Source organism: Miniopterus schreibersii (assembly GCF_964146895.1).
Source record: "Miniopterus schreibersii genome assembly, chromosome: 1".
Taxonomy (NCBI): Eukaryota; Metazoa; Chordata; class Mammalia; order Chiroptera; family Miniopteridae; genus Miniopterus; species Miniopterus schreibersii.
In genome coordinates, this window is record NC_138101.1 from 160,325,317 (window position 1) to 160,347,340 (window position 22,024).

A 22,024-nucleotide genomic window follows, 5' to 3' on the forward strand; every position below is an offset into this window, starting at 1 on the left:
AATGAGAATGAAAAAGGTTGAAAATTGCTGTTCTAGTCCTATGGGCCTATGGTACTTCCGGAATTTATCAGCAGCAGCCTTATTGCATAAGCACTCCAGCTCACTGAGCTCCAAACAGGACTAGTTTTATCTTGTGTACAAACACCCTTTCCTGCCTCCCTACTCTGAAGTAAAGAGCCAAACCAACAGATGGCAGACCATGAGGGAGAGGGTGGTGATAAGGAGGCAGTTGCAAGAGAGCACCATGAAAAAAGAAAATAACACAGAACTGAAAGATACTAAGAATACATAATATTCAGCAATTCCTTAGATTTTTGCAAAACAAAGTCACATATACTTTAAAGTGAAGTGATTCTATGAATTTGCATGTGACTTTATTCCCTTATAGAAGGTACCTTTAAGAATTTTGAAAAGTCCCTCTTAACACCTCAGACTAATTTAAATTAACCAAAGCAATTCAAACTACTCCAAAATGAACAAAGGAACCAGAGAACACAGTAACATTTATAAACATTTCACTAAGGCTATATGTTACATGAAGCTAGCAAACTTTTTTTGACCTCAGAAAAGTAAAGCTCCCCACCTCTATGCTAATCTACAATACCATCAAAACAGCATCAATATTACTTCAGCCTAACTGGTAGAAGGTTTTAATTAAAATACTGGTTTAAAAAAGATTACAAGTGTTGCTATTAGAATTACAACTTTAAACTAAATTATACGTATTTCTTTTAAATGCCTAGGCTTTCAGTTTAACAAACATTAAGAACATGCTAATTATAACAGGCCATCTTTGCGCATTCATCATGCCAAGTAACTTCTGCTTCCAGATTAAGCAACTTTCCAATCACTTATTTAAAAAATTAAGCCCATAACACTATACAATGCAGAAGTCTATCACTCACACTCTGGCAGTTTTGCCAAGGAATAACGACTTCCTTTATGTATAGAATCTTCATAAAAGAGGGTCTAGCAACTACAGGTTATTCAAGGGCTCTTTCTTCAGGCAGCTGCCTCTCTCCTCTGTGGAAGCTTGTCAGATGGCAGAATATCTACTCTGCCTATTTCACAGAGGTGTTACGAGTCAACTGAGAAAATGTTTACCAAAGTACTCTGTAAATTAAAAAGCAATATACAAATATAAATCATTATTATTTCACAACTTGCTTGCACTTTAGACGGACAGCAGACTAAATTTGCTTCTTAGTATCACTGGGTTTCAAGGTCTACCAAGAAAAGCTTTGTATTTCAGAGCATAAAGATTCGCTAATATTTACTTTTCTCTACAAAGTCCAATACTTATACCAGTTATTATTCTCTTCTAACATCTATTCCTCCTCTCTGGAAGAACAGAACTAGAAACATTCTTTTAGAAGTCAAAGCAACATGCAGCACCTAAAGTTCTAATTGTCACCATGAGTTCCTGAACACCTATATGGAATGATACTGGATTTTAGATCAGCTAAAACAACTGGACTGAGGCTGGCCATTTCCATGCTCTGCCCCCCACAGTTTCCACCAACACCGCCCTTGTTTCTGAATTCTAATCCAGGCTTCACCACTTACTTGTTGTGTGATCTTGGGCAAGTAACTTAACCTCTCTTGGGCTTCAATTTCCTTATCTATAAAATAAATAATAGACAGTTCAACCAGATTTAAACATGGTCCAAATGAAAGTGCTTAGAATAGTGCCTGGTGCACAGTAGATGTTCAGTGTTATCCATTATTATTGCTTTATGTGTGCATCTGCCTATTCTACCATACCACCTTCACTAAATTACAGAAACCTCTCCATCGTTCTCCATAATTCCTCCCTTTCAAAAGAATAAGCAATTTTGAGGAAGCAGAACTCATGATCATATTACTGACAAAAGTTCATTATACTGTATATAACTGGATACTTGGTTGTATAAGAAAGTTCAATGATAATCTTATATAAAAGACACTAGCTCCCACATGCTTTTAAGTTATATTAACACACAGATAGCATAATCTTCCTAGTTCTACATTAGGTTATCCTATATTCCTAATACAGCAAAGCTACTTACTTGAATTGTATAAAATTGCCCATGACCAAAAAGTTTTATGGTATAGTGACTAACAGGAAAGGTCTTAAAACGTGGCAAAATTTAAAAGGGATCCTATAGCCCAGCCTGCGTGGCTCAGTGGTGAGCGTCGACCCACAAACCAGGAGGTCACCGTTCGATTCCCAGTCTGGGCACATGCCCTGGTTGCATGCTCAATCCCCAATAGGGGGTATGCAGAAGACAGCAGATCAATGACTCTCATCACTGAGTCTTTCTTTCTTTTCTCTTTTCTTTCTCTTTCTTCCTTCCTTCCTTCCTTCCTTCCTTCCTTCCTTCCTTCCTTCCTTCCTTCCTTCCTTCCTTCCTTCCTTCCTTCCTTCTTCTTTCTTTCTCCTTTCTTTCTTTCTTTCTTTCTTTCTTTCTTTCTTTCTTTCTTTCTTTCTTTCTTTCTTCTTTCTTTCGTTCTAAATATGTCTTTATTGATCTCAGAGAGAGGAAGGGAGAGGGAGAGAGAGAAAGAAACATCAATGATGAGAGATTGAGCCAGCAACCTGGGCATACACCCTGACAGGGAATTGAACCTCGATCTCCTGGATCAGAGGTCGGTGTTCAACCGCTGAGCCATAATGGCAGGGCCATCATTGACGTTTCTATCTCTCTCTCCCTCTCCCTTCTTCTCTCTGAAATCAATAAAAACATTAAAAAATAATAATAAATAAATAAATAAATAAATAAAAAGGCTCCTATAAATGCTACTCTATTAAGTTAAAAAAAAATAGAGAGAGCTTGGAAAACAATGTATTCCTCCCAAAATCAAAATCAACAGAGACTTTAAATCGAGAGTCTAGAGGAAAGTATTTCTCTTGCCAGAGCTGCATCCTGGCTTACAATGGGACAGGGTCTTTTTAGGCACTGGAATGAACAAGACATGTAAGGTTCCCACTCTGATGGACTTTACATTCTAGTGAGGAAGACAAATAATAAATAAGTATACAAGTAAGTCATTAAATTTCAGGTAGTATAAGTGCCATAAAAAATAAAGCCAGAGAGACAAGGAGGAGGGACGATCACTGTTTTCTATAGTGAGATCACTGAAGATCTCTCTAAAGAGGTAGACTCTGAGAGGCCCTCTAAATGATGTAAGGGAGCAAGCAGTGCAAAGACATGAGGGAAGAGCACTCCAAACAGAGCAAAAACAAATATTAAGCCCTGGGAATGCATGATCAAAAAATATAGGGAAGTTCAGTGTAGCAGAAGTAGAGTGAACAGAGAAAGGTAAGCAGGGACTTACATCATGTAGAAACTTGTAGGCCATAGCTAGGAATTTGACCATTTTAATTGTAAGAGGAAGTCACTGTAAAATATTAAATAGAAGGGAAGCCTGTCTGATTGACAGTTTAAAAGATCATCCTAGATATGAAGTGCATAATAGACTGGGCAGTCAAGTGATAAAGAAGGGAAACCAGTTAAGAGAAAATTGTAATTATCTAAACAGGGGAGGAGGAGGTTTAAACCAGAACAATAAGGCAGAGATGATGATATGTGATTAGATTAAAAATATATTCAAGAGACAGAGCCAAGAGGATTAGCTGATGGGCTGGTTATAGGGTACAGAGAAAAGAAAAAAATTATAGGTGACACCTAGACTTTTGGCCTGAGTGACTAGCTATATGCCCTGCCTTTTATTAAGAGTAGTTTCATAGGAAATGATAATGGTAGGAATCACACCTTCTGTGTTGAGCAAATTTACTTTGAGGTGCCTACTACAGGGCCAAATGAGATGTGAAATAAGCAGATGAACTATGACACTGGACAGCAAGGAAACGGTCTGGGCTGAAGATATAAATATGGGAGTCAATCAGCATACAGGTAGTTTTTAAAGCCATAGAAATGGATAAATGTAGATTGGAAAGACTTTTTTGTTTAACCCTCACGTTTTGTTTAACCCAGTCCTATAGGAAGCAACTATTATTATTCCTGTTTTATAGATCAGGAAACTGAAGCTAAGAGATTAAGACTTATCCAACATCACTCTACTAATAAATGGTAGGGTTGGGGGCGGGGGAGGGAAGATCTGACTATAATAGCTATGACCTTTCTCAACTGGGGTTCATCACAAACCACAGAACTTGAAATGAATACTGGAGTGAACATTTTCTCAGTTCACCCAAGGATGGTACATAACTAGTCCATTCTAGATGCACTGGAGAGAAGTTAATTCTTTACATACAATAAACATCCAAACATCCTAAAACATTAGGATTTGGTACTCTCATAGAACGCCAGCTGAGAAAAAACTGTACTATACTACAATTATTCTATTATTATTCCATTACTACTACTACTACTATGACAACAATGACAAATCGTTTGAAATGAGAAAGATTGATGGACAACGTAAATAACCATCCTGTGATGTTTCATGGCCTTCTCTTTGTAACCAATAAAACCAAGTGTTATTTGGGGGTTTTTTCATAGCACCAAAGGTGATTTCCCTTTAATTAAAACTACACTAGCCCGGCCGGGCGTGGCTCAGCGGTTGAGCATCAACCTGGGATCAAGGCGATCAGGGTTCGATTCACAGTCAGGGCACATGCCCAGTTGAGGGCTTGATCAATGACTCTCTCATCATTGATGTTTCTATCTCTCTCTCTCCCTCTCCTTTCCTCTCTCTGAAATCAATAAAGATATATTTTAAAAATAAATAAAAATAAAAATAATTAAAACTACACTAGCCCAGCTGGGGTGGGTCAGTGGTTCAGCGTCAACCCATGAACCAAGGGGTCAACAGTTCAATTCCCCGTCAGGGTACATGCGCAGGTTGTGGGCTTGATCCCCAGTAGGGGCTGTGCAGGAGGCAGCTGATCCATGTTTCTCTTTCATCGATGTTTCTCTATATATATCCCTCTCCCTTTCCCTCTCTCTAAAATCAAAAACATATTTTTTTAAAAAGATTACACCAGACCTCTACTGGGTCCATTCACATTCAGCATTCACGTCTGTTTTCCTGAGAACATCAGTTCTTCAGAAAACCACTAAATGTCAGCTCCTCCAATGCAAAAATCTTTTTTCCCCCATTAATGTCATCCAAGCACCTAACCAGTGCCCTTTCCGGGTAAGAACCTAAATCTCCAGCCCCCTGGGCAGAGCTTGTTACCTTATAAGATGGGGATGTTTCTCATGTTATCTTAGTTTATTGGCACCACTGAAATCTAATAGGAGTATCCTAATCTAGAACTTTAAACTCTCGATTTAATCTTTCTAAAATTGGCCTTCTTTCTTATGGAAATATAAAAGGTTACAGATATGGCTATTACTGGTCAAAAAAACTACCATATCACGGTGTCAATACGTACTGTATATACCGTTCAAAATAACTAGCATACAATGTGAACCAATAACTACTATATCACACAAACTCTAAAGGAAAAAATCTCCTTACAATTTCAGTTATCCTTTTTAAACTCCAAAAGTTTTGTTTTTTTTAAATATATCTTTATTGACTTCAGAGAGAGAAAAGGAGAGGGAGAGACAGAGATAGAAACATCAATGATGAGAGAGTCATTGATCGAGCCTGCAACCCGGGCATGTGCCCTGACTGGGAATCGAACCCCAATCGCCTGGATCCTAGGTCGATGCTCAACCGCTGAGCCACGCCTGGGCTCCACAAGTATTTTTTCTGAGCATGGATATTATGAATCAATGTAGCACCTCCATTAAATGCAAAGGCTTCAAATGAACAACCCTCGCCAGACCAGAAATTGCATTCCAATCTGCTTCACCTGCAAATAATAACCTATATGTATCAGTGCAGTATTAGCCGACAATGTATTTCATTTTTAAGCTACAAGAACCTGCCAACCGCAAGCATTAAGTGCCTTTCCAAAATGGGTTTGGGTCACTGAAAAGAATAAAGAGCATTTTTTAAAATCAATCATCTCTGATAAAAGAAAAACAACACATTTTGTTAGTGAGGCTGTGGGGAAAACAAGTGCTTTCATACATTACTGGTAGGAATGCAAATCAGTAGAACACTTCTGCAGAAAACTTGGCAATATCTAACAAAACAATATATAACTTTGACCCAGCAATCCCACTGAGAGGAATCTATCCTGAGGTACACCTCTAACAATACAAAAATACATATGCACACGTAATTTACTGCAACATTGTTTATAATTTCAAAACACAGGAAACGATCTAAATGCCCATAAGTAGAATAGTTAAATAAATTAGGATACATCCACACAGTGAAGTAGTATACAGTTGTAAAAAAAAAAAATTTTTTTAAAAGAGTGAAGAATATTTCTTAAATCTCTCTTCAAAGGAATAAACTGATTTGGAGTGATTTCCAGGATATACTGTACTGTCAGGTGATAAAAATAAAGTTCAAAAGAGTATAACATGCCATTCTTCATATAAGAGGGAATAAGAAAATAGCTTGGCAGTTCCCCAAAAAGTTAAACATAGTTACCATATGACCCAGCAATTCCACTTGTAGGTATATACACAAGGAAATTGAAAACATATATCCATAAATAACTTGTACATGAATGTTTATAGAACTATCATTCATAATAGAAAAAAAAAAAAAAAAGGAAAACCAATGCCCATTAATTGATGCATGAATGAACAAAATGTGGTATATTCTTACAATGGAATATCATTCAGCCATAAAAAGGAATAAAAGCACTGATATATATTATAACATGGATGAACTTCGAAAAAATTATACTAAGTGAACGAAGCCATGCACAAAAGTCCACATATTATATGATTACACTTACAGAAAATGTCTAGAATAGACAATTCCATAAAAATAGAAAGTAGATTAGTGGTTACCGGGGGCTGGGGAAGGGGGAATGGGAAATAACTGCTAATGGATACAGGGTTTCTTTTGGGGATGATGAAAATAAAGTGTTCTTGAATTATACAGTGGTGACGGTTGCACAACCTTGTGAATATATTAAAAACACTAAATCGTACACTTCAAAAGTGTGAGTTTTATGGTACATGCATTGTATCTCAATTAAAAAAAATAGTATGGGAAAAAAGAAAGAAATATAAGAAAACACGCACAATCCGTTCATTTGTGTAGAAGAAATAATGGAAGAATAAACCAGAGAGACTGGTTAACTACAGGACATAGAAAACAGGTGGGGAGAAAAAAGAGGGGGGAGGTATGGGAATAGGGTAGCAGGAATAAGGAGTAATACTTCTCTAAGTATATCTTTTTATGTACTAAAGTTCAGTAACAGTAATGTTTCATATAACAAAGTAAATGTACAAATAATGAAAATCAACCAAGATTGGGGGGAACCCAAAATGGAAAACAAAGTAAGAAAAAAACTTAATTGCATTACAGATGAATGACATAACCCAGTGGGGAAGAAAAGAACTGACCTAGGTAACTGGAAAACAAGATTTTGAGCAGAGACTTTAAGGCTAAAGACACACCCCAAAAAGCTTTATACAAATACTGCATTTAATTAGCAAATATGTTTCTCACAAGGGCATGGGTTAACAATTGTAATTACTTGATGTGCATTCTAAAAGTGAATAAATAAGTTAATATACTATAGATGAGAGCCAGGTTTCTCATTCAGAAAAAAAGTTACAAATAAGAATAGGGGAAAAGTTGGAATGAACCTTATGGTGTTGGACTGGAATAGATGGTAGCAATATGAACTCATGGTTTTTATTATATAGAGAAATAAATGTGTGCATGCACGGATGGGTTAGTAATATAAACATATTATTTCCTAGCTCTGTCCTCTGAGGGATGAGGAGTAATGACATCCCAGTGAGCACACCTAGCATCCAGATCTCGATTTAAATTCTATTCTCCAATAAAAGGAAGCAGAGCTCCTTAGAGAAGTGGTTGATTCCAGGGAAGATTCAAAATAAGCATGGAATAGTCTGTGGTGCCAGAATATAAAACAGTGCTCAAAAAGGGTGAAGGCCAACCTGAAAGAGCTCCTAATGGCCAAAACTGAAACAATTTGAGCAAACAAATAATAATAAAACTGGATTATAACCTGTAGGATAAATAGTCACAAGATCATATTTATATAAATAAATAAGTGAATAAAATGAAGAAGGGACATCTCTTCCTTACAGAAGAATTCCAATAATAAACGCAAAACGGATGAGAGAAATATAAAATCACCATTAGGCAAATGCCACAGTAATAACCGTTGCAGACAAGATGCACCAACAGATGCTAAAATCAGTGGGGCAAAGTTTGAGGAGAAACAATATATCTCAAAGTATAAAGAATAGTAACTTTACAGTGGAGAATCCAGCAAAGGCCACCTTAACGAAGTAATCAAGGTTAAAATAACACTAGCAGTAAGACATATCAACACCACATATCCTCTAATATGATGCACTGAGAACAGATCACTTCTATGGTTTTCTTGCAAACACACATAACCTCAGTCTAATCATTAGAAAAACATCAGACAAGCCCAAAATGAGAAAAAGTCTACAAAATAACTGACCAGTACTCATCATGTCAAGGTCATGAAAGACAAGGAAAAAAATGAGGAACTGAGAGATTGGAGGAGACTAAGCAGATACAACAACTAAATGCAATGTGGGATCCTGGAACAGAAAAAAAGCATTAGAAGCTAAACTGGTAAAATTCAAGTAAAGTCTGTAGTTTAGTTAACAGTATTATACCAATGTTAATTTCCTAACTTTGATCATTTTACTATGGTTATGTAAGTCATCAACATAAGAAGATGTTGTGTGAAAGGTATATAGAGAACTCCACTATCTTTGCAACATTTCTGTGTCTAACGCTATTCCAAAATAAACAGCTGAAAATAAATAGAATCCATCAATCAACCATCATATTCAACTTCCATATTTCTTTGCTCAGGGATCTCATCTGGAATTTAATATTCCCATTAACTTAGAGGGCCTAGGAAGTGATAGTAGAACAAACTAAAATTATAAAAGTAAGACCTGGCATCTAAAAAGTAAATCACATGCTTTATGTTCTCTTATAAATTTTTTTAGTCAAAAATATCTGCTAGCTGCTGTGACTTTACTGGCTTTGCAAACTTTTTAAATAACATGATCAATTTTTTATGTTTTCAACATCATGATAATCTGCAGTATGGGCAAGTAAGAGTGCATTTCATTTGTCTGCTAAACCAAAGTTTTATTTACATTAAAAATTATCTTCAATAGATTACAGTATGTTTATTTATTATTACACAGTTGTTCAACCATAAAATTCAAGTTTTGTTTCATAAGTCCATTTGCTTTTATCCTAACACAAAAGTCTCTCCATACCCCAAACCACAGTCATTGTTGTCTTAAGTTCTGAAAATATGAATTTTAAAAAATCAGCTAGTCAGTGTATCCAGTCTTTTTTTCATTTGTTTCAAATATTAAGAGCCATTTAGTCTTTCTTGGAGAAAAAATGTTTGGGACATTTAAATTGTAGTGCTGTTTATTATTTGCATTCTCTACTGACCAATCAATCCAGCCCAATAAGCAACACAGTCTTCTAAATTTCTTTAACTAAATGGGATTTTTAGTAGACATTTATATTAATAAGCAGGTTAAGTGATGCGTTTATATTTGCTTTCTCCTCCGTGCACCACCTGGATGCCTATATTGGGAGCGAAATACCTACATGACGAGCAAATGAAGTAGGTGTCACATGCAAAGAGCATGACTAGAAATTTAAAAAACAAAGTGATAAGAACCTTAGGGAAAGCAAAATTCATAAAAGTTTAGAATTCCAAGAGGCCTTAATAGGTCACTTAATCCATTCCAATGACAACCCCAGACAGATGACAATCTATCCTACTCTTACAAGCCTTTAGATTTCCAACCTCCCTAGATTCTGCCATATAGTCCTATCAAGTGATTTGGGGGGAAATGTTACAAGACTCTTCTTTGCCCTACGTAATACTTTATTTTCTCAAATAATATAATGATACATTTTAACTCACTTCCGAGATTTTATATATATATATATATATACACATATATATATATATTCAAGAATGTAAGTCATATATATGTGCATACAGGCACCTAGGACACTCCATTCTGCTTGTATAAACACACACTATATAAAGCTACATAATCAAAGGCACACATCCACCCCATGCCAATCACAAAAGCACTATCAAACAGTGTCACATAACGATTCTGCCCTAAAATTAACCAACAGAAATCAATTTTATAAAGCCCTGAGATAAACAGGTTTCTTCCTACTACGAATAACCAAAGTTTAGCTGCTTTCCACAAACACTGCTCCTTCTCAGCATCCACCACAGACACGACTGCAAAAACAGGTATGCACTAGATCCAAGCAGATAATTTTTTAATGCTTGATTTTTAAAACCATTTAGCTAATAATCATTCTGGAAGAGGGCCCAATGAAAGAGAGAGTGATGACAAAGTACAGCCTGGGATAATGAACAAGTAACCGGTTTTAATCAAGCAGGCCAAAGGCGTGACTCAAAAAAACCCAAATCGTTTCTGGAACACATATACATAATGGGAAAGGCCTCATCAAGGATAAGCCAGGTACTATTTGAAAAAAATTTAAGTGTCTGTTAGGAAATACATGAAAATGTTAACCATGAAATAAATGCTGTCTCTGGAAACGGAATTACCATGATGCGTCCGTTTGCTCAGATTTGGTATTCCTACTATTCTGATAATCCATATTTTCCACAGTATTACAGACATTATATTAAAATTAAGGCAAATTATGTCCCCGTGCTTCAGAGCTCTCTAGGATGGGAAACATGTCTTTTACATAACCTCCTGGGAGATGTGGCACCAGCTCCCGTCTCCCTCACGTCTCCCATGAGCCTGCCACCCATCACCATGTTCTCCGGGACAGCTCCTGTCATCCTCCTCCTCATCGCGCTCCAAAGACTAAACAATGCATCTCGTCTCCCCTCCTGGTAGTAGCAGAGGCTATCAACTGCTCTTTTACCGAGGCGGGAGATGTGCAGGAAGGCTTACCGGATGAGGAACTGCCCCCACCCAAATGCAGAGGAAAGGAGAAAGACACCTCGTCCCAACCTCAACCTCCGCCCCTCGAAAGGTGGCGGGCGAGGGGGACACCGGGGTCGCAGCTCTCCTCGGATCTGGAAGGAGTGTCGGACCGCCACCCCCCACCCGGTCCCGACCAGGGGAGGGGCTCTCGTTAGCGGATAAAGGAGTGAGGGAAAAGGTCAGAAATGCGACCCCAGAGGGTTGAGGGGCTCATCCAGCAAGCCGCCGGAGGGGCGGGTCCCTCCGCCCTCCCGGGCCGGCGGCGCGGCTTCTAACGTGGCTCTGTAGGCGTCCTCGGCCGCGAGAAGCCCCTGGGGCCAGGGGGCCTCCCCGCGCCGGGAGGGCTCCCTCAGGCCTCCGCCTGCCGCCCACCTGGGACCCCGGCGGCGCCGCTCGGCTGCGGCCCGGGAACGGCCCCCGCCGGCCTTGCCCGGCATGCGGGGCGTAAGCACAGGCGGCCAGGAAGGCAGAAGAGGAGGCGTTACCGTACGCGGCTCCGGAGCTGGCGGGGGGTGGGCGCGGCTCCTGTGACCGGAGCCCAGCTCAGCAGCGGCTGCGGCGGCCGCGTCCTTTATTTTTGCTGCAGCAGCGGCGACTTGTCAAAGGGAAAGACGTAAGAGGCGGCGGCAGCGGCGGCAGGCGAGTCTCGCGGGATTTAGGCGGAACTCTCGCGCAGTCCGGAACCCCCGCCCCGCCCACCAGGCCCCGCGCGGGAGCCGAGAGGGGCTGGGGGAGGAGCGGGAAAAGGAAAAGAATTTAATTTGGGGGGGAGGGGGTGCCTAGGTTCTTTGGGGTCACAAGTACCGCGCAGCCCTCACCTTTCAGCCCTCGCGGAGCGGACTGGACTCCACCGACGAGGCACAATGGGGGCGTTTCACAAAGGGCCGTGAGGAGTGGGGGAGCCAGCCAGCGCGCCCGTTTTTTCCTCCTGGTGGCTGGAAAGACCCCGCCGCCGGGCCTCGGTGCTGCGGGACGGAACGACGCGTGAAAATGCTAGCCGAAGGGCCGAGTCGGCCACACCCCTTTATCTGCGACCGCGCCCGGCGCTCTGGGCTCTCTATCTCCCATCACACGCGGCCCTAGACCTTCGCCCGGTCAAGTTCAATCACGTGGAAGCGTTTCACTTGACCTACTAATATCTTATTATTCATGTCCTTGCGCTGCAGGACTGCCGGAATCCTGCAAACGCTGGGGCTTCCTATCGGTTTTCTTCAGTGCTGAGGAACACGGAGTACATTTTCTTTACATCCTTGACCATAACAATGATGTCCCGAGAGGGCCCTATCTGGCTTGGTCATCACTGTATCCCCAGCACCTAACGCCGGTCCAGGTACTCATTAAATTTGTTAAATGATACTCCTGTCCCTGTCTTCCGTCTGTTCCTGTTCTTACTCCTAAGTTCCTGCATTTCTAGCCACCTTCCTGGTATCCTTCGTTGAGAATATTCTACTGAGCACCAGTTCTGTACAACTGACTGGGGGTATGGAGTTGGTCTCCACCCTCAAGAAGTTCACAATCTAATTGGGGACATCAGAGGAATACACAACATACAAGTCATGTATGTGTCACTAATGTAAAAAATTATGGTAGAGGCAGAAGACGAACTGGTTAAGTTGGATGTATGTGAGGCAGTGTAGCCTGAGAGTTATTTGACTGTGAAACAACCTTGGGCAAGTTGCTTGACCTCTGGGCACCTCAGTTTCTTATCTGTCAACTTATAATGTTGGTTCTTACTATCACAGGGTTCCTGTGAGGAGTAAAATACATGTAAAGCTTCTGGCACATGTTAATTACTCATTAAATGTTAGGCCTTCTTATGTGTGTAACTTTTAAGTTTCTACCTATAAAATGTGTGCCTCTCTGTTAAACTAGGTGTGAGGGAGTGGGTATGTGTGGAGTGATGTCATTGTTGCTAGCGCTTTATGATCTGGGTATTGTGTGTGAAGCTGAGACAAGGCCAAGAAGCTCCCTTGTCACTTTCATTTTAACTTGCTAATGATGTAGGTAGGCGTCATTGCCTTTTCTCTTTCAAGAAAAGGACTCTGCCTCTGGAGGGGGGCCTGCAGGAGGCAGCCTATTGATGTTTCTCTCTCTCTCTCTTCCTCTCCCTTCCTCTCTCTCTAAAAATCAATAAAAATATTTTTGAAAAAAGAAAAGGACTCTGCTTATTTTAAAGGCCATTTGAGAGGTTCCCTCTTTTGCCTTCTCCTTAGCTTCCACCCTCAGGGCTGTCTGGAAAGAATTGAATACAATTGAGTACAATTTCATACAATTATCAAATACTGTTAATGTCAGCAAGTAAGCCCTAACTACTGTCCAGCCTCACCTTGACCACCGCATCCCTAAACACTCCTTAATTCGTAAACCTCTGTATGCTGGAGTCATTGTCAGCATCATTCTCCCAACTCTACTAGTTCATTTTATCCAGATTTCCCCTAGAGAAAAATGTTGGAGGTGGGAGGGAGGATAGAAGGAACTCAAGGCCAAGGCCACAGCATCGCAGGCCTTTGCCCTGAGCAGCACATTCTGGCTACTTTAGCCAGTTGGATCTTTCCCCACACATACACATCACCCCCTTCTCACCACACCTTCCACAATCCCACACCCCAACCAGGAGGTCCCAGACAGGAACTGGAGAATCAACAGAAGAATATATATCTTTCACCTTTCGTCTGTGTATAGGAAGTATGTGGCTCCTAAATAAAAAGTAGGACTAAGAAGTGAAAGAATCCAACAGAGGAGTAAAGGCAGAGCAGAGGAGAAAGTTAAAGGGATTCTAGGAATAAGTTTGTTTTGCCTTGTCGGTTAGTTAGCTTTCAGGATCAGCAGGTAGTCCAGATTAGTTGTAGATGTGCAGTATTTATGTCACCCAGGACTCTAGGTTACCAGTTACAGAAATCCAACTTGAACTTGTTTGTGCAAAAGTGAATGATAAGAATTAGCCCAAAAAAGCCAAACGAGGGTTGAACAGTCAAACAAAGGGGATGGGGAGGGCAATGAACTGAGGCCTCAGGAACTTCTGGAATCAGAAACTTTAGGATCACCAGAACTCTTTTGCGTCTTTGCTTCCCTTGCTGGATTGGCTTCTGTTTCTCTCAATACTGACTTTCTTCATATTGTCTGGAAATATGGCACCCCCAAATTTTATATCTTACTACTTCCACCACTAGAAAGGGACTAGTACTCTTAATTCAAGTTTCAACAACCCTAGGGTGGGGGGAGTGCTGACTGGCCAGGCTTGGATCACTACCCACCCCTAGAATAATCCCAGGGGGCCAAAGGAAAGGGCAGGGAACATCATAGATATACACCAGAGTACTTGCTAACAGTATGAGAAAAAGTGGGAGATGGGTCTGGGAAAGCAGTCAGTCTTGTGAGGCTGTGCTCTGGGAATCAGTAAGGACTAAAGTTGGTGTCTGTATAAGGAACATTCCAGCAAGGGGTAGAGGGATGTGTTGGCCCAAAATTATGATGAAGTCATTGAACAAGTAGGTTAAAATGGGGTTGAAAATTTTGTTATTGTTCAAATTGATTAATGTTTTATCATTTCAATCAAGATGTTGTGCCAGGACAGCATGGCTCAGTGGTTAAGCATTGACCTGTGAACCAGGAGGTCAAGGTTTGATTCCCGGTCAGGGCACATGCCTGGATTGCTGGCTCCATTCCCAGTAGGGGGAGTGCAGGAGGCAGCCCATCAATGACTCTCTCATCATGATGTTTCTATTTCTCTCTCCCTCTCCTTTCCTCTCTCTGAAATCAATAAAAACATATTTTAAAAAAAATTGATGTGAAACAGTGGAACTCTCACATTGACTTTAGGGGCAGCAAGACCTGAAATCCTTCTTCAACCTTCTAGCTGGGTACTTTAGGTGGGTATCTTAACCAACTTGAGCCTCAGTTTCCTCACTGAAAAATAACAGTAACAATGACAGCTAACATCTATTAAATCTAGATGTTCTAAGCACTTTTCAAACATTATTTTATTTATTTCTCAAAAATCCCTATAGGGCTCTAAATATGAGGTAATCCCCACTCATAGGGTTATTGTAAAAAATGCAGAGCCCTTTTGCTTGGCACACAGCCGGAACGCAATACATCATCATTTTTAATTATCTCTTGCCCAGAAAAGGCAACTCCCCTCATTTCCTGATTGCTTCAGACACCAGAAGCTGATACTTTGAGAAAACAAAAGCAAATGGAAGGGAAGAACTCTATGATGCCTTGTCTTGAACATAGAGGGTGTTAGGGCCTGACTTAATAGGGGCTAAAGTAGGCCAGGAAGAGAAATACTACAAAATAAAGAGAAAGTGGGATATTGAAAAATATGACTGTGGAATGTCAACTGAACGAGATGAGGCTAGATTTTTCTTTATTTCTGTTTAAAAGGATAGAACTTCCCCAAAAAAGGCCCATCTGTAAAGTTGATCTAAAGACCCGTTTGAGGTTTTTCATCTCTGACCTGAATGCTGTCAAATGATTGGATTATTCACCCAAGAACAGGAACTAACATTCACTGAGAAAAACCAATGTGCTTGGGCTCTGTTTTGAGCTCTTCATGCACATTAATATCTTTGACTCCCCCCACCATCCAGTAAGGTGAATGTTTTCTCTGCATTATACAGATGAGGAAATGGAGGCTGAGAAATCAGAGGTGAATTAATGTAGGTCACCAAGACAATCGATAGCAAGGCTGGCGTTCAAACATGGGTCTGTCTGACTTCAAAGCTTAGAATACAAAATAAGTCCCACTTTCTTCCCAGGGAGAGATATTTAACGCATGAGTGCTACTGAAACCTGAGGAAACTGGTGAAATAATCATTTCTCTGCTTCTCCTTCCCCTACTCTTTCTCCTATGTCTTTCTCTCTAACCTTAGATAATATCTCCTGGCTGCCCAGGACTCCAGACTCTGCCCAAAGACTGCCTTCTCATCAAAATGTATCTGTCCAGCAGGCCAGTGTGGCTCAGCGCTTGATCATCCACCTAAAATCCAGGAGATCGAGGTTCGATTCCCTGTCAGGGCACATGCCTGGGTTGTGGACTCGATCCCCAGCTGGGGCGTGCAGGAGGCAGCCGATCAATGACTCTCTCATCATTGATGTTTCTCTCTCCCCCTCTCCCTTCCTCTCTCTGAAATCAGTAAAGATATGTATATTTTAAAAGGTATCTGTCTTCTCCTGCTTTTCACCATAGTGATATTCTGTCTGAAAGTGCTCATTCCTCTAGCTGACACATTTTAACACATTTTCACATTCTAAGTTGGATTTCCTGGGAGGATTAGAACAACACAAAGAAATAACTCAAATTATGGAAATTTCAGACCTGGAAGACGGGGATGGATTACATCAGAGACAAGTGGGCCTCTGAGAGTTCCCTATGTTGTGCCATATAGCTCTTCACCCCACCCTTGCAACCCCAGCTGTGAATTTCCTGAGAGCTAGGCTTGGGGCTTCATGTTCAGTGCCTGGAAATTAATAAATATAGAATGAATGAATGATACCTGAAGCACATGACTGCCCCTTACTTCCTCTAGGCCTCAGACTAACGCAACAAATTTGCCAGTTGTTGGCAAGATTTTTTTCTGCCTTTGACAGAAATTCGTTCCTTCCTATCCCCTCCCTCAGTGAGCTCTGCAGACCCTCAGACAAGGAGAGAACAGAATGAATCATGCCTCGGTGAATGAAAATGGCCCGCTCCACTATGACATATGAAATATAGCTTTCAAGAGCAGGTTTGCCTGTGTGTGGCAGTGAGTGTGAGTTACTGCAGACAGTGGAAGCAATCATCAAAAATCCAATAAAACCAGTTTCTTGAGAAACATTCACCAGCCTTTTGAGGATCTACAGACATGGAGATGAACTCTTTTGCTTACAAACCAAAGCAATATAAATAAAAAGGAACTTAATTGATTAATATAATGAAGATTTCATGGATAAATCAAGCTTCAGAAATGGCTGGATACAGGTAATCAAACAAGATCACTGTGAACTCTAACGTCTCACATCTATGTCTAGGCCCCCGTTCCTCTGGGATGGCATCATTCCCCAAACAGCTCTCTGCATCTAGAAGGCATCATAGCAGCTAGTGGTTCCAGGCTTATGTTGTCCTTAGAACTCATTTTTTCTTTTTTTTTTAACTATAAACTAAGACACAAATACAAAAAACAAAAACAAAAAAAAAACAGGAAATGCATAGCTCAATCTAAAGTGAACATTCTTGTCACCACCACAAGATGAAGAAATAGAATCTTCACACACACACACACACATACACACACGTTGGTTTTCCAGTAAACATCTTTGCCACAAGATGTTTGGGCACACTTTCACCACAGAAACTGCTAATTGGCTGTAAGGCAATTCTGCAGTAAACATAGAATAACTGACCCTGGTCGGTGTGGTTCCGTTGGTTGGAGCTCTCCCTCTCCCTTCCTCTCTCTCTAAAATCAATAAAAATATATCCTTGGGTGAGGATTTTAAAAAAAAGATAAACTAGTTGACAGTTTGGTTTATTTTGGCAGACACTGTATTGAGTTTGGTTTCATTTCTCCATTGACAAAGACGTTCTTGCAGTACTCTCATTTTTATATTATATAAATTTTAGCTCTCATAATGGTCTATATACAGTGAGTAGATGTGGTGGTCTTAAAATAATGGATCATAACAGCTACATATAAAGCCAGATTGCACTCTATACTAGAAAATTATAACATCAGTTTGCAAATCCTTCTGGGAACACAATCATCCCTCTTCCCATACAAACCAAAAGTTTATGAAGCTATGGCAAATATAAAAGAGGTAGTTACTAATTCACAACAGTCTTTGAGAATATTAATTATTGATTCTTTAGTTAGAAACTGATGCCTCTTTTAATGAAGAAAGAAATTTTAGCAAAAAAGAAAACAAGTGCAATGCCAAAGGAAAGACCAATCAACATGCAATATATTTTTATTTTTCACAATAAAGTTTTTTTTAAATATGTTTTTATTGACTTTAGAGAGAGAGAGAGAGAGGAAGGGAGAGGAAGAGAGAGAAACATGGATGAGAGAAAAACATCGATTGCCTCCTGCACTCCCCCTACTGGAGATCGAACCCCCAGCCTGGCATGTGCCCTGACCAAGAATTGAACCAGGGACCTCTCCATGCATGGGATGATGCTCAGCCAACTGGGCCACACCAGCCAGGGCTGCAAGAAAGTTTTAAATTTTATTAATACTTTTTTCATGTTTCCTTATGTCCTTTTAAATATCTGTTTTAACTTATGTTCTTTTGTCATTTACAGAGAAATTGTTTTATGGCCAATCAGTTATGCAGCAGAAATATTTTCGGCAAAAATGCCTATGGCAAGAATGTTTAGGGGGAAACTACCTAGAACCTTGCTACCCTCTCCAAAAGCCCCACCCATGAGCCCCTTCCAAATCACAACACTCCCCAAATCCTGATTTTTATAATCACCCAAATGTGCATCCCTAAACTGGAGTTTAGTTCTGCCCATCCTTCTGCAAGTTGATACATCCCCAAATCTCCTCCAACCCTTATCTTCCCTCTCTCCCTTTACTTTGCCCAACCTGTTGAAGAATCCTTTTAGTGATAGATATCACAGAGCCTATCACTGAAAGGAAGAAGGGGAAAGCAGCTACTGGAGTTAGTTGCCTCTGCCAGTCCATATTAAACGCTTAGTTATTTAAAACAAAAATGGGTATGGCACCTCCTGGAGATAAGGCCAAATACTATAAAGAAAGAGAAACTGACACCATCAGAAAATAGACCTGATACCTGTTTTTTGTAGGACAAATAAAAAAAATGGGGCTCTCAGATCTTTTTTTTTCTTTTAATTTTATTGAGATGTAATTGACATATAACCTTGTGTAAGTTTTTAGTGTACAATGTGTTGATTTGATACACATATATTACAGTATTACTCAGTCATGAGAAAGAAGGCAATCCTGCCATTCATAGTAACATAGATGGATCTTGAGGACATTATGCCACATGAAATAAGACAGAGAAAGACAAATACTATATTATATCACTTATATGTTGAATCTAAAAAGGCCTAACTCATAAAAACAGACAGTAGAACCCTGGCCAGCGTAGGTAAATGGTTAGAGCATCAGCCTGAGGATGGAAGGGTCTCAGGTCCCATTCCTGGTCAAGGGCATGTACCTGGATTTCAGATTTGATTGGCCTGGTTGGGGCACATGTGGGAGGCAATCAATTGATGTGTCTCTTGAATGGCATCCATGTTTCTCTCTCTCTCTCTCCCTCTCCTCCTTCCTCCCTCCCTTCCATTCTCTCTAAAAAAAAATTAAAAAAAAAAATCAATAGAAAAATATTATCCTGGGGTTAGGATTAACAACAAAACAGACAGTAGGATGGTGGTTACCAGGGGCTTTGGGGAAAGTAAAGAGATGTTGGTCAAAGAGCACAAACTTCCAGTTAGAAGATGAGTGAGTCCCCACGATTTAATGTACAGCATGGTGACTACAGTTAACAGTTATAGGATATAACTGTGTTATATCCTTGAAAGTTGCTAAGACAGTAGATCTTAAATGCTCTCATCGCAAAAACTATGGTAATTATGTGATGTAATGGAGGTGTTCTCAGATCAATTTTAATCCCTTTAGCCACATTATTTTCCCAAAAGGTTGTAATAATTCCCGTTTCTGTCAGTTGATTATGAGGGTACCTCTTCCCCTAGTCTCATGAGCACTGCATGTTATCAATGTTTTCAAGTTTTACCAGTCTGATGGAGGAAAGACAGTATCTCACTGTTCTAATATACATTTCCCAAACTACAAATGAGTTTGCATTTTATCTCTGTTTTAAGCAAGTACGTGTATTTCCTGTCTGTTGCTTTGGTCATGGCCTCAGGGCGCACCAGTTGGCAAGGTCGGAGAGGGAGCACAACTCTACTTCTCAGCCTCAGCAGTGGGCCACTCCTTGTATGTTTGTGCAGCCCTCCTAGAAAACAATTTGCCAAAATGAGTTGTTCTCACCTTTAACCTAGCAACCCCTCTTCTGGGAATCATGTCTTACTGGAAAAAATCTAAACTATAGAAAAACTATATGCATGAAAATGTTCATTACAGCATTATTTATCATTGAAAATTTTTTATAGCAATCCAAGTAGCAACACCTGATTAGGCAAGCTATGATATCCTGCGATTCTAAATCTATTAAAATAATAATTATGAAGACTATGGAATAATATACAAATTATTCATGATAGAAAATATAGAGAATGGCTCCTGTTTTAGCATGCCCGACACCTCTTGTCCATAGCGGAACCAACCTTCCCCCTGGTTGTATGGCAATCACACTCTTCTTCCCAGTCCCCTGCCTGCAAGAGTGGGCATATAACAACAGCCTGAGCAATCAGGATACCCCTGCCCCCTACCCACACTGGTTTGTCCAAGGGGTGGACATGGAAGGTCAATCAAAGTTTCAGTATGATACTTAGTATATCAATACTTTGTCTTCCTCTGGGATCAAGACCTGTAAGGACCACAGAAGCCTCACCATGCTGTTGGCCATTCTTCCTACCACAGAAAAAGAGATCCCTCTGGATATGGAAATCATACAGAAAAAAACAGAGCCAGGGCATGGAGAGACACAGGACCCTGAAAACAGTATTTGAATACATGAATCTAGCTAGTCCAAAAGCTAGTGCACATCCCAGTTATTGAACAAAAAAAATTCCTTTTTTTTTTTAACTTAAGCTACTTTAAGTTGGGTTTTGGTTACTTGCAACCAAGAGTCTTGACTAACACAGTGTGTATATGGTAAAAGATTGGAAGGATATGCACAAAAGAATTGTTGTGTTAAGGTGAAGGAATTATGTGAGTTTTTCTCTATATGTTCTATTCTGTTTGTAATGTTATATTATTTTTATAATTTCAAAAAAATTACTTAAGAAAAAAATTAGTCTACCTTCTTGGGGCCCATTGCAGCTGAAAATGATCATATTTCAGGGGCCGCATGTATATAGATTAGAAGGTTTTTTAGAAACTTGCCCGAGATCACACAACTGAGGAGCTGAGAAGCAAACTCGGGTCTCCCTCCTCCACAGTCAATGCTACAAATTAATCCCCTTCCTCATTCAAAGGAAAAACGTCATGGGCATAAATGTAAAGAATATATATAATTATTCCACTTATTTGATAATACACTGTTTTAACAGTTGGCACTTTCATAAATTAATTTTGTTGTTGTTAATTCTCACCCGAGGATATTTTTTCCATTGATTCTTAGAGAGAATGGAAGAGAGGGAGAGAGGGGAGAGAGAGGGAGAGAGAAACATCAATGTGAGAGAGACACATCGATTGGTTGCTTCTCCTATGCACCTGGACCGGGCCAGGGATTGAATCTGCAACCCAGGTACACGCCCTTGATTAGGAATCAAACCTGTAACCCTTCAGTGTGCAGGCCAGTGCTCTAACCACTGATTCACACTGGCCAGGGCTGGAAAATTAATTTTTATTATATAATTTTTAGATAAATTTATTATATATATTATGCATTTCAATTTTATTATATATATTATAGTCATATTCTATTACCACAAATGTAGTGGCTTAAAACAACATACTTACTATCTCATAATTCTGGAGGTCAGAAGTCCAGAATAGGTCTCACTGGGCTAAAATCAAAGTCTGGCAGGGCTGTGTTCCTTCTGGAAGCTCTGGGGAGGAGCTGTTCCCTTGCCTTTTCCTGTTTGGAGAGGTTACCTAATTTCTTGGCTCATGGCTCTCTTCCTCCATCTTCAAAATCAGCAATGTAGGCTTTTCTAATCTCTCTGTGACCCTGATCCTCCTGCCTCCTTTTTGTGATTACATGGGGCCCACCTGGATAATCCAGGCTAATATTTCCATTTCAAAATCTCAACCTACCCTTACAAAGTTCCTTTTGCCATGAAAGAGAACATGTGCACAGGTTCCAGGGACTAGGACATGGAGATCTTT

At 40.1% G+C, this 22,024-nt stretch overlaps 1 protein-coding gene across 1 annotated transcript in view; it reads right to left on the reverse strand.

Moving 5' to 3' along the window:
• The window catches only part of HERC1 (HECT and RLD domain containing E3 ubiquitin protein ligase family member 1), a 166,598-nt gene extending 154,455 nt beyond the window's left edge, over positions 1-12,143 (reverse strand). Inside the window, exon 1 of the mRNA XM_081157121.1 lies at positions 11,882-12,143. The gene's annotated coding sequence lies outside the window, so the exon portion shown is untranslated. The remainder of the gene's footprint in view (positions 1-11,881) is intronic.
• Positions 12,144-22,024: the final 9,881 nt, after the last annotated feature.